The sequence below is a fragment of the Macaca thibetana genome, chromosome 3 (assembly GCF_024542745.1).
Source record: "Macaca thibetana thibetana isolate TM-01 chromosome 3, ASM2454274v1, whole genome shotgun sequence".
Lineage (NCBI taxonomy): Eukaryota > Metazoa > Chordata > Mammalia > Primates > Cercopithecidae > Macaca > Macaca thibetana.
Window position 1 is genome coordinate 141,171,689 of NC_065580.1, and position 13,177 is coordinate 141,184,865.

Genomic DNA, 13,177 nt, shown 5'->3' on the forward strand with positions numbered 1-13,177 from the left:
TAACATTGGTAACCCCAAGGTTCTAGACCTGTCAGCAAACAAGCTCAGCTGACAAGATCAAGTGGTATCCACCCAAGAATTTCGAAAGAACTCAAAGACGAAAGTGTTGAAAGATTCATGAAACATAATGATTTATGATTACAAAGAGACACTGCGCTTAAAAATTGGCTGGCTGCCCTGAACGAATAAAAGTTCCTGAAGGGCACCCTAGAAACTAGGGTGCCTAAGTTTGACTTCCGTGTTGTGAAAGCTGGTGGAGTCACTGCTGAAGGGGAGCCCGGGTTTGCGGCTGTGACTGGGTTGCTGCAGCTACTCCTGGGAGGGAGGGTCTCCTGTCCCTCCAACTTGGAAGGAGTGGGGGCGCCATGTGTTCCCAGCTCCCTCCAGCTCCGTGGAGTGCTGCGGTCCCAGCTGTGGCTCCCCCATTGCAGCCAGCATCATGGCAGTGGCCACTCCAGGTGGGATGCTGCTGCTATCACTTCCAGTTGGGAGGTCACAGAAGGCTTGGAAAGGGATAGAGCAGGCTCTGCTCATCCTAGAGAGTTATTTCTGCATGCAATTTCCTCCTTGCCACAGTCTGATAATGAAAGAGAAATGTCCAAAATATGTATTTGAAAAAGTCTCACAGGAAGAGACAAGGGCCCTTTGTAGGAAACTAAGGAATATGTTCCATTTATCCTCAAAAGACAATAGCTTGTAATTTTCATTCCCATAGGTGAACCATCTTCATGGACATTTCAGTGTTGCCTAATAAGAATTTAAAAATATATTGCCGGGCGCAGTGGCTCACGCCTGTAATCCCTGCACTTTGGGAGGCCGAGGTGGGCAGACCACGAAGTCAGGAGATCGAGACCATCCTGGCTAACACGGTGAAACCCCGTCTCTACTAAAAATACAAAAAAAAAAAAAAAAAAAAAAAAATATATATATATATATATATATATATATATAAAAAAGCTGGGCGTGGTGGTGGGTGCCTGTAGTCCCAGCTACTCAGGAGGCTGAGGCAGGAGAATGGTGTGAACCTGAGAGGCGGAGCTTGCAGTGAGCCAAGATTGCGCCACTGCTCTCCAGCCTGGGTGACAGAGCAAGACTCCGTCTCAAAAAAAAAAAAATTAAAATATCAATAAGAGAGAAGATTCAGATTGGATGTGGTGGCTCACGTCTATAATCCCAGCACTTTGGGAGGCCGAGGTCGGGAGGTCACCAGAGTTCAAGAGGTCAAGACCAGCCTGGCCAACATACTGAAGTTCCATCTCTACTACAAATACAAAAAATTAGCTGGGCATGGTGGTGTGCACCTGTAACCCCAGGTACTCGAGAGACTGAGACAGGAGAATCACTTGAACCCAGGAGGTAGAGGCTGCAGTGAGCTGAGATTATGCCACTGTACTCCAGTCTGGGTAACAGAGCAGGACTCTGTCTTAAAAAAAAAAAACAATAGAGAGAAGATTCAGGAAAGAAGGGATATTGACTCTCTCTCTCTCTCCAGATATATATATATATATATATATATATTTGAGACAGGGTCTTACTCTGTCTCCCAGGCTGGAGTGCAGTGGTCACAGCTCACTGCAGCCTTGAACTTTTGGACTCAAGTGATCCTTCTGCCTCAGCCTCCTGAGTAGCAGGGACTACAGCCATGCGCCACTACACTTGGCTAATTTTAAAATTTTCTGTAGATACGGGGTCTCGCTATGTTGCCCAGGCTAATCTTGAACTCCTAGGCTCAAGCAATCCTCCCATCTCAACCTCCCAATGTGCTGAGATTACAGGTGAGAGGCACTGTGCCTGGCTGACAATCTCTGAATGTACATAGCTTGGAGATCCAGGTGAACAGAGAACACAAACTCCCACTCCTTCAGCCAGATCTTATGTACTCTACCTTTTGAAATAAACATTCCCACTGCCCCTAAGCATGGTGCCCATACTTAGTTGTTGGGTAGGAATAAATCTGATTACATGACAAATATAATCACTTTATTGGGCAGTCTCAATTCAGAGATGCTCATACATGAAATAGTTTTTTATTTTTCACCCATGATTGCTCCCCTCTGTATTGTTGAATCTCCCATTTCCCTGGGTAATGCATTTTTTTTTGAGATGGAATTTCACTCTTGTCACCCAGGCTGGAGTGCAATGATGCAATCTCAGCTCACTGCAACCTCCACCTCCCGGTTCAGGCAATTCTCCTGCCTCAGCCTCCTGAGTAGCTGGGATGACAGATGCCCACCACCATTCCCGGCTAATTTTTTTGTATTTTTAGTAGAGACGGGGTTTCCCCATGTTGGTCAGGCTGGTCTCGAACTCCCGACCTCAGATTGGTGATCGACCTGCCTCGGCCTCCCAAAGTGCTAGGATTACAGGTGTGAGCCATTGAGCCCCGCCAGGTAATGGATTTTTAAATGACACCTGGAGAACATTCCATATTTCCTAGCTACTATTAGTTAAGATTCTGCCCAGTTTCAAACCCAAGTCTTAGGCCAGGCATGGTGGCTCACACCTATAATCCCAGCACTTTGGGAGGCTGAGGCGGGCGGATCACCTGAGGTCAGGAGTTCAGGACCAGCCTGACCAACAAGGAGAAATCCCATCTCTACTAAAAATACAAAATTAGCCGGGCGTGGTGGCACATGCCTGTAATCCCAGCTACTCAGGAGGCTGTAGTAGGATAATCACTTGAACCTGGGAGGCGGAGGTTGCAGTGAGCCAAGATTGCACCATTGCACTCCAGCCTGGGCAATAAGAGCGAAACTCTGTCTAAAAATAAAAAAATAAAAAAATAAAACCCAAGTCTTATATCTGATTCCCAAGGTCCCATTTTGCTGAGTTTTCTTCTTCTTCTTCTTCTTCTTTTTTTTTTTTTTTTTGAGACAGAGTTTTTGCTTTTGTTGCCTAGGCTGGAATGCAATGGCGTGATCTCGGCTCACTGCAACCTCTGCCTTCCAGGTTCAAGCGATTCTCCTGCCTCAGCCTCCCAAGTAGCTGGGATTACAGGTGTGTGCCACCACGCCTGGCTAGTTTTTGTAATTTTAGTAGAGACGGGATTTCGCCATGTTAGCCAGGCTGGTGTCGAACTCCTGACCTCCAGTGATCCACCCGCCTCGGACTCCCAAAGTGCTGGGATTACAGGCATGAGTCACCATGCCCAGCCTGAGTTTTCTTCTTTACTGTCGGCTAGGGCTGTGCTGGCGAACCTGCTGTGGGAAGGGTACTGTGATCCGTGATTTTCCTCCTCTCCTTCCCTCTCCCTGTGGTGGCAGGAGTGAGTGATCTGACTCTCGGAGACACTTTCCCCCTCTATTTTCCTGTTGGAAGCTGTGGCTTCTCTGTTGTGTTGAGCAAAGTGGACGGACAGGGAAAGGGTCAAAAATCTCTTACTTATCTGGCTATGAGTCTGTTCTCTCTGTTGGTTGTTATTCTTCCCTCGGTAACACAGTGTTCCAGCTACTTAAGCTGCAAAACAAATTATTCAACAATTTTGTGGGTGAAAGCAATGAAAACATTGTTTATTTTGCTCCTAAATCTTCCATTTGGCGAAGGGATCCGCATGGATGGCTCATCTATGCTCCACCCAGCTCCTCTGGGGGGCCTCGAAGGTTGGACCACCTGAAGGCTCTCCAGCTCCTAAGATTGGTGATTGGTCTGGCTGTCAGCTGAGATCTTAGCTGGGGCTGTGGATCCAAACACGTGCAAGTGGTCTCTTCATGTGGTCTGGGCTTCCTCACAGGATGGTGGCTGGGATCCAAGGACAAGTATCCAGCGAGAGAGGAGAAAGGGAAGGAAGGAAAGAAGGAAGGAAGGAAGGAAGGAAGGAAGGAAGGAAGGAAGGAAGGAAGGAAGGAAGGAAGGAAGAGGGAGGGAGGAAGGAAAGGAAGGAAGGAAGGGAGGGAGGGAGGGAAAGAAGAAAAGAAAGGGAGGGAGGGAGTGAAGGAAGGGACAGCCATGTTGGCCAGGTTGGTCTCGAACTCCTGACCTCAGGTGATTCACCCACCTTGGCCTCCCTAAAGTGCTGGGATTACAGGCATGAGCCACGGTGCCCGGCCAGATGCCACCTTTTGATAGGAAGTGGTGTGGTTCTGGAATTGCATGTGAGACCAAAAACACTGCCATGGTCACTTTTGGAAAACACAGTCTTACTGCTACTGTGTGTCAGCCACACAAACGTTGGCTTGTGGAGTTCAGGGATGAAACCCTCAGGGGGCCTTGGGGGCCTGCTTACTACTCAGTCCCCTGTCCCGGTCGATCTGCCTTCTGCCCCTAGCAGGGCACTGCACAACCTCCTTTTGTGGGGATTCTTGGGTGGGGGCACCAGTTGGACCGCTCAAGCCCAGTTCCCTGCTTCTGGGTCCATTTGATCTGTGAGAAACTCAGGCACCTTTGGCCACTCAAATGGCTGGAACGTGGACCTCCTCCGGTGCCACTGCCCCTCCCTGGCCACCTTCCCCTCTGAGTGGATTGTTGAATCACCCACCACCTGCCTAGGCGGGAGAGTCTCCTATTTTTAAAAATGCTCAACTAGAGGTTGAGTTTATTTATTTATTTCATTTTTTCCGGAGTCTCGCCCTGTCGCCAGGCTGGAGTGCAATGGCGTGATCTCGGCTCACTGCAATCTCTGCCTCCCGGGTTCAAGTGATTCTCTTGCTTCAGCCTCCTGAGTAGCTGGGACTACAGGTGCGTGCCACCACACCTAGCTGATTTTTGTATTTTTAGTAGAGATAGGGTTTCACCATGTTGGCCAGGATGGTCTTGATCTCCTGACCTTGTGATTTGCCTGCCTCGGCCTCCCAAAGTTCTGGGATTACAGGTGTGAGCCACTGTGCCCGGTCGAGGATGAGGTTTTTTGTAGATATGGGGTCTTCCCAGTGACTGGGACTCCTGCCCACCTTGCCCCAGGTCTTTTTTTTTTTTTTTTTTTTTTTTTTTTTTTTAAGATGGAGTCTCCCTCTGTTGTGCAGGTTGGAGTGCAGTAGTGCAATCTCAGCTCACTCCAACCTCTGCTTCCCGGTTCAAACGATTCTCCTGCCTCAGCCTCCCCAGTAGCTGGGATTACAGGTGCCCACCACCACGCCCAGCTAATTTTTTGTATTTTCAGTAGATATGGGGTTTCACCATGTTGGCCAGGCTGGTCTTGAACTCCTGGCCTCAAGTGGTCTGCCCACCTTGGCCTCCCAAAGTGCTGGGATTACAGACGAGAGCCACCGCACCCAGCCTCTGTCCCTAGGTTTTGAAGACATTCTCACTTGTCTTCATGGTGAGGGGTGAGGGAACCAGTCATGGAGGAGAAGAGGGAAGCCCCCACCAATAGGCAGAAGGCATTTGACTTCTACAAAGTCCTGTCTCTCCTTCTTGCTGCTTTCATCCAGACTTAAGGAGCAGAGAAACTGGCTGAGCAAGCAAAGCACGCAAGCGTTTCTGCCTGTCACGTAGGTGGCATCTGGGATCTTTGATGTGCCGTGCTGTGGGCCGGGAGTGTCCTCCTGAAGTTTTTCCTTCTTTGTTCTCAGCTTTGGACTCCAGCCATGGACAACAGAGTCCTAGCCCATGTCCAGTCACACGACTGCAAAAGCACCTGCATCTGAATAAGGATGTTTATGAGAACCTTCGTGCCTAATCAAATAAAATCAAAAGAAACCACCCCCCCACCACCAGCCTTGTGGCCTCATTCCCAAGTCAGCCCAAGCCATATCCTTCCTAGCTATGGTGTATAGTAGAGGGGTGCAGGACTCAGATGGCCTTGGTTCTCATCTTGTCTGTACCATGTACTCTTGGTCTAGTTACTTGAACTTTTGGAGCCTCAGTTTCTCTGTGTGTAAAATGAGGATTCAAACAACACCTACCTCATTGGCTTGTCATGAGGCTTGCATGATGGAGTTGATTCATGTGAATCAGCAGTCGCAGAACCTGATGTTGGACACAGATGAATTTAGGGCTCTGGGCTGTTGACGGACCCTTGGGCTTGAGTGGCATGTGTGGCTCCATCCTGAAGCTCTTTTCCGGCAGTGCTGAGGTGGGAGGAGGGACTTGACTCTGCAGGTGGGGCTTGGACGCTGGACCAAATTGAGAATTAGCTAAAATGGGGCCAGGGTAGAAGTGGCTTTCCATAAGACATGCCCACCAGTGTGCCATGTCACTTTACCATTGCAATGGCAACACCCGGGAGTTACCACCCCTTTCCATGACAATGAGCTGACAACCTAGAAGTTCCTACCCCTTCCCTAGTAATTTCTGCACTAACTGCTCCTTAATCTACGTGAAATTAAAAGTAGATAGGCCAGGTGTGGTGGCTCCCACCTGTAATCCCAGCACTTTGGGAGGCCGAGATAGGTGGATCAGTTGAGGTCAGGAGTTTGAGACCAGCCTGGCCAACATGGCAAAAGCTCGTCTCTACTAAAAAAAATACAAAAACTTAGATGGGTGTGATGGTGTGCACCTGTAATCCCAGCTACTAGTGGGGCTGAGGCAGGAAAATTGCTTGAACCTGGGAGGCGGAGGTTGCAGTGAGTGGAGATGGTGCCGCTGCACTCCAGCCTGGGCGACAGAGTGACAGTCTCAAAAACAAAAACAAAAGTAGGTATAAATATGACTGCAAAACTGTCCTGAGATACTATTCCCTGCTCTGCAGGAGCAGTCACGGAGCTATAACACCCCCAACGCTGTAACACTGCCTCTTCCATAAAGCAATTTTCTTCCCCCTCTGGCTTGCCCTTGGATTTTTTTCCTGGGCAAAGCCAAGAAACCTTGTGGGCTAAGCCCCATTTTGGGACTCGCCTACTTTTCATCAGGGCCAATAAGAGGGCATCCTCTGTCTACAGTACACAAAGTGTAAATGCATCAGATCAATCTGATTCAACTTTTACGTAACAAAATTGTGATTTGTTTTTCAGTTGCCACGGACCCCTAGGTGAAAGTTAGGTAACCTGAGCATGTCCAGATGAATCAAGCATGCAACCACACGGCGGAACCTAAGTTCTCGAACTGAAGAGGGGACTGAATTAAGAAGTGAACATCACATGGCAGGATCCAGGATCCAATCAGATTGAGTGCTGGCATCATCCCAAGACAGGACACAGTCAGATCACACCTCCTGGCATCACCTCATTTCAAGAGCCAATCACTCTCATTACCCTATGCTTATAAACCTGACTTATGAGGCCGGGCACGGTGGCTCATGCTTGTAATCCCAGCACCTTGGGAGGCTGAGGCGGGCGGATCACAAGGTCAGGAGATAGAGACCGTCCTGGCTAACATGGTGAAACCCTGTCTTTACTAAATATAAAAAAAATTAGCATGGTGTGGTGGCATGCACCTGTAGTCCCAGCTACCCAGGAGGCTGAGGCAGGAGAACCTGGGAGGTGGAGGTTGCAGTGAGCTGAGATAGCACCACTGCACTCCAGCCTGGGCAACAAGAGCAAAAACTCTTTCTCAAAAAAAAAAAAAAAAAAAAAAAAGCCACACTCTATAGATTTTGCATGACTCTCTGAAATCCTGGGATTCCATTTAGGATGCAATGCTCAAGCTTCTGTGATCCCTGGGGTTTCCATTACATGCAAACTGGGTCATTTCTAGAAGGGCCTCCCCAGTTTTGCCATTGGTACAGGACAAATGTAAGAGGACAGAGAACACACAGTGTGGGGACACATCTCAGAGTTGGGCTGGAATCTGGACAGCAGTTGGATCAACTTGAAACTTCCTCTAAACATCTGAATAGTTTATAAAGGAAAAGAACTGTCATTGCTCCAAGGGGCATATGGCATAAGGCAGCGCAGGGTGGATGTGCAAACATATCCAGGCAGCCCAGGGCGGTGGCCAGAAAGTAAGCTGTCATTTACCTGCAACATGATCCTTCCAGCATCTGGTTCCAGGAGTCACAGTCTGATTTTAATGATCTATGGTGGATCAGGTGCGTGGCTCATGCCTGTTATCCCAGCACTTTGGGAGGTTGAGGCAGGTTGATCACTTGAGGCCAGGAGTTTGAGCCTGGCCAACATGGTGAAACCCCATCTCTACTAAAAATATAAAAATCAGCTGGGTGTGGTGGTGCACGCCTTTATTCCCAGCCACTCCGGAGGCGGAGGAATGAGAATCGGTTAAGCCCAGGAGGCAGACGTTGCAGTGAGCCAAGATCGTGCCACTGTACACCGTACTCCAGCCTGGGCAACAGAGAGAGACTCTGTCTCAAAAAAAAACCAAAACAACCCCCCCCCCCAAAAAAAAAAAAAGGCAAAAACCAATCCGTGGTGGTACTGAATGTAGAGAGAGAAGAGAGCCAGTGTGGTTGTTCATGTCTATAATCCGAGCTACTCGGGAGGCTGAGGTGGGAGGATGGCTTGAGCCCAGGAGTTTGACACCAGCTTGGGCAACACAGTGAGACTCCATCTCAAAAACAAACAAACAAACAAACAAACAAACAAAAACAAAAACAAAAAAGCAGTGACTGTAGAGAGAGAATAAAGAAGGATATGGGGCCGGGTGCAGTGGCTCAAGCCTGTAATCCCAGCACTTCCGGAGGCCCAGGCCAGTGGATCACAAGGTCAGGAGATCGAGACCATCCTGGCTAACACAGTGAAACCCTGTCTGTACTAAAAAAACAAAAAAAATTAGCCAGGCAAGGTGGCTGGCGCCTGTAGTCCCAGCTATTCTGGAGACTGAGGCAGGAGAATGGCGTGAACCCGGGAGGCGGAGCTTGTGAGCTCACTGGAGTGCAGTGAGCCGAGATCGGGCCACTGCACTCGGCCTGGGCGACAGAGCAAGACTCCGTCTCAAAAAAAAAAAAAAAAAAAAAAAGAATAAAGAAGGATAAAGGAGAGGGCTACTTAAAATGTTTGGGTGGGGGGAAGAGAAGTTAGGGCTTCAAAGTAGAAAGAATACTGAAAACTTACAAATAACACTTTATCAGGAAGGTAATGAAAGGTCTGAATGTAGGTTGGTTAAAAGCATGATAGCAGGAAGAATCCAGGCACATTGAAGATGAAGACAGAAAAAACAAAACAGTCCCGTTTAGCGGTTAAGGCAGGAAATGTACACAGATCCTATGGGAAGGCGAAGTTAACTTGTAAACGAGACTCTGTATGAAGGTACCTCTATATACATGTGTGTAAAACTATTTTAAAAGCTGCAAAACACAAGCACACAGTTGTTACAGAAAGGTCATCACTAAAGAATAAATTGGGCTTGGGGCCGGGCATGGTGGCTCACACCTGTGATCCCAGCATTTTGAGAGGCTGAGGCAGGTGGATCGCTTGAGTTCAGGAGTTCGAGACCAGCCTGGCCAACATGGCGAAACCCCGTCTGTCTCCACTAAAATTAAAAAAAAAAAAAAAAAAAAAAAAAAAAAAAAAGCCAGGCGTGCTGGTACATGCCTGTAATTTCAGCTACTTGGGAGTCTGAGGCACAAGAATCACTTGAACCAGGGAGGAGGAGAGATTGTGCCACTGCACTTTAGCCTGGGTGACAGAGTGAGACTCTCTCAAAATAAATAAATAAATACAGGCTGGGCGCAGTGGCCCACGCCTGTAATCCCAGACTTTGGGAGACTGAGGCGGGCGGATCACTTGAGGTCAGGAGTTCAAGACCAGGCTGGTTAACACGATGAAATCCCATCTCTACTAATCACATTTAAAAAATTAGCCAGCTGTGGTGGCACGGGCCTGTAGCCCCAGTTACTTGGGAGGCTGAGGCAGAAGGGTCACTTGAACCCAGGAGGTGGAGGTTGCTCCAGCTTGGGCAACAAGAGCAAAAACTCTGTCTAAAAAAAAAAAAATGCCAGGCGCGGTGGCTCATGCCTGTAATCCCAGCACTTTGAGAAGCTAGGGCGGGGGGCAGATTATGAGGTGAAGAGATTGAGATCATCCTGGCCAACATGGTGAAACCCTGTCTCTACTAAAAATACAAAAATTAGCAGGGCGCGGTGGCGCGTGCCTGTAGTCCCAGCTACTCGGGAGGCTGAGGCAGGAGAATCACTTGAATCTGGGAGGCAGAGGTTGCAGTGAGCTGAGATCACGCCACTGCACTCCAGCCTGGCGACAGAATGAGACTCTGTCTCAAAAAAAAAAAAAAAAAAAAATATATATATATATATATACACACACACACACACACACACACACACATATGTGTGTATATATATAATAAATACATAAATTGAGGAGAAGGCAGGGAAACCCGGATTTGACAGTGACAAGAAAGAAAAGCCCAGGAGGACCTGGTGGCTGAGCCAGATGCTGGGGCTAGATTAAGGGTGATGGGAGCAGAACTGGGAACTTTGGGTGGCAGAGAAGTTCTAATCAGTGAAACTGAGCAAAGCTATATGGATGGTGCAATAGAGTTGGGGTTAAGAGACAGAGACAGGCCGGGTGTGGTGGCTCACACCTGTAATCCCAGCACTTTGGGAGGCCAGTGTGAGAGGATCATTGAGACCAGGAGTTCGAGACCAGCCTGGGTAACATACTGAGGCCTTGTCTCTACGAAAAATTTAAAAAATTAGCCAGGTGTGGTGGTGCGTGCCTGTGGTCCTAGCTACTCAGGAGGCTGAGGTGGGAGGATCGCTTGAGCCCAGTAGATTGAGGCTGTAGTGAGACATGATCGTGCCACTGCACTCCAGCCTGGGCCACAGAGTGAGACCCTGTCTCAAAACAAAACAAAACAACAACCAAAAAGGCAGAGACAAAGGTGGCAAAGAAGATGGAATGATGATGCCTTTCAGGTAGGTTTGGTGTTTTGGGTTGTAAAAGGGAGGATAAAGAACGGGGAGAAAGTAGATGGAGCACAAACTGGGACTCAGGTAATGGCTTCAGGTAAATTGTGCAGGTTCGAATGTGGGGAGACAAAGCCCAAGAGGAGACAAGAGGAAACAAACTTGGAGGAAATTTTCTGTGATTCTAAACATGTTCCCTTTCTTGTCTCCATGATTTCAGCTAGTGGTTGGATGCTCTGTGTATGTTTCATGTAGTTTCACACAGTTAGGGGCTCAATCTCTCCATGTAAAGTTTTTTCTTTTTTTTTTTTTTTTTGAGACAGAGTCTCGCTCTGTCGCCCAGGCTGGAGTGCAGTGGCGTGATCTCCGCTCACTGCAAGCTCTGCCTCCTGGGTTCAAGTGATTCTCCTGCCTCAGCCTCCCAAGTAGCTGGGACTACAGGCGCCCACCACCAAGCCTAGCTAATTTTTTGTATTTTTAGTAGAAATGGGGTTTCACCGTGTTAGCCAGGATGGTCTTGATTTCCTGACCTTGTGATCCACCCTCCTCGGCCTCCCAAAGTGCTGGGATTACAGGCGTGAGCCACCGTGCCCAGCCCATGTAAGGTTTTTTATTTATTTTCTTGTGGTTTTTTTTTTTTTTTTTGAGACGGAGTTTCATTCTTGTCACCCAGGCTGGTGTGCAATGGGGCGATCTCAGCTCACTGCAACATCCGCCCCTCAGGTTCAAGTGATTCTCCTGCTCAGCCTCCTGAGTAGCTGGGATTACAGGTGACTGCCACCACACTTGGCTAATTTTTATATTTTTAATAGAGACGGGGTTTCGCCATGTTGGCCAGGCTGCTCTTGAACTCCTGACCTCAGGTGATCCACCTGCCTCAGCCTCCCTAAAGTGCTGGGATTACAGGTGTGCGCCACTGCGCCTGGCCTCTCCATGTAAGGCTTTGAGTGGCGTGCAGAGAATGCCCCGCTGGTGGTGTCCTTGGGTGGACCGCAGGGTCCTCAACAGTGCCCCCTGAGGCTGACCACTTTGGCTTCCAGCATGTCTGAGATGAGATGTGACACTCTCTCCTGGGGGCCACCTGCAAGGCGATTATGTATTGGAACAAGCTCTCTTCTCGCCTTGTTTTGCAGCCCAATGGAGAGGAAGGTGTCAGAGTAGAAGGGGCGTAAAATCTGGAGTCACTCTCTAGCCTCTGCTTCTTGTCGAGAGTGTGGTTTGTGCAAATGACCTGACCTAAGTCTCGACTCCCTCATCTGTAAAATAGTGATGATTTTGGCAATAGCTACCCACTTAGCTACTCTGAGGATGGTATGACATTGTGGAGGTGGCAATGCTTTGTAAACTGCAGAGGACTGTTAGGTGCCAGCCATCGCCATGTTTTAAACGCGGAGAACCGCATTTCTCACCACCTTGCAAAATAAAACTTCACAGTTTATTTGGGCTGGGTGTAATTACTGGGCGAAAAATGTAAAAATAACAATGTTTTAGAAATTTCCCCAAAGAAGAAACAGTATTGGCTGGGGCTGCCTTCCCAAGGGCCCTGGAACCCTGAGGGTGCCTGACCTGCAAATGCCCAGCGCTTAGCAGAACAGCCAGATGGCCCTGCTAGCTCCCTCCCTATGCAAACATCTCACCCAGCCGAGTCAACAATCCTCCCTGGGTCAAGAGGTTCCTCCATGCTGCTTCTGTGTGGTGTAGCCTAGAAACTGGGCAGCTGGGGCAGAGGGCTCTGGACTTTGGTTATGTGTTTAATCTAGGGCCCTGAGCTACAGGGTCATCTGTTTCAGCTCCTTCTCTGCTTATGTAAACAGGGCTGGTGGGCCCATCAGTACAGCCAGGCCCCGCTCTCACCCCCTCCTCCTGTAAACACATTACAAAGAATCTTTGTAACTGCCCAGGCAGAGCAGCTCTTCTGCTCAGGCGAAGAGAGCCTGCATCCGGAGGGGGTGAGACTGGGGGTGGAGATGGATGGGGAAAGAGTGGGGAGGAGGGGTGAAGGTGGAGCAGGAGTGGTGCTTGCCAATACCTCCTGTACTATGCGGTACAGAAAAGCCACCTTTGCCCAAAGTCTGGCCGTGATAGGAGGGGGCCTGTTGTGTGCAGCAGAAACCAAGGTGGTAGGGAGGGTGGTGTTGGAAAAGGGGAGAACTGGTGTGGGGCATGGTGGCTCACATCTGTAATCCCAGCAATTTGGGAGGCTGAGGCGGGAGGATTGCTTGAGGCCAGGAGTTTGAGACCAGCCTGAATAACGTGGGAGGATTCTGTGTCTACAAAAAATACAAAAATTAGCTGAGCATGGTGGCATGTGCCTATAGTCCCAGCTACTTGGGAGACCGAAGCAAGAAGATCACTTAAGGCCAAGAGTTGGAGGCTACAGTGAGGTGTGATCACGCCACTGCGCTCCATCCTGGGTGTCAGAGTGAGATTCTCTCTCTAAAAGAAGAAAGAAAAGGGGAGAACCTTTATTTCCTAACATCC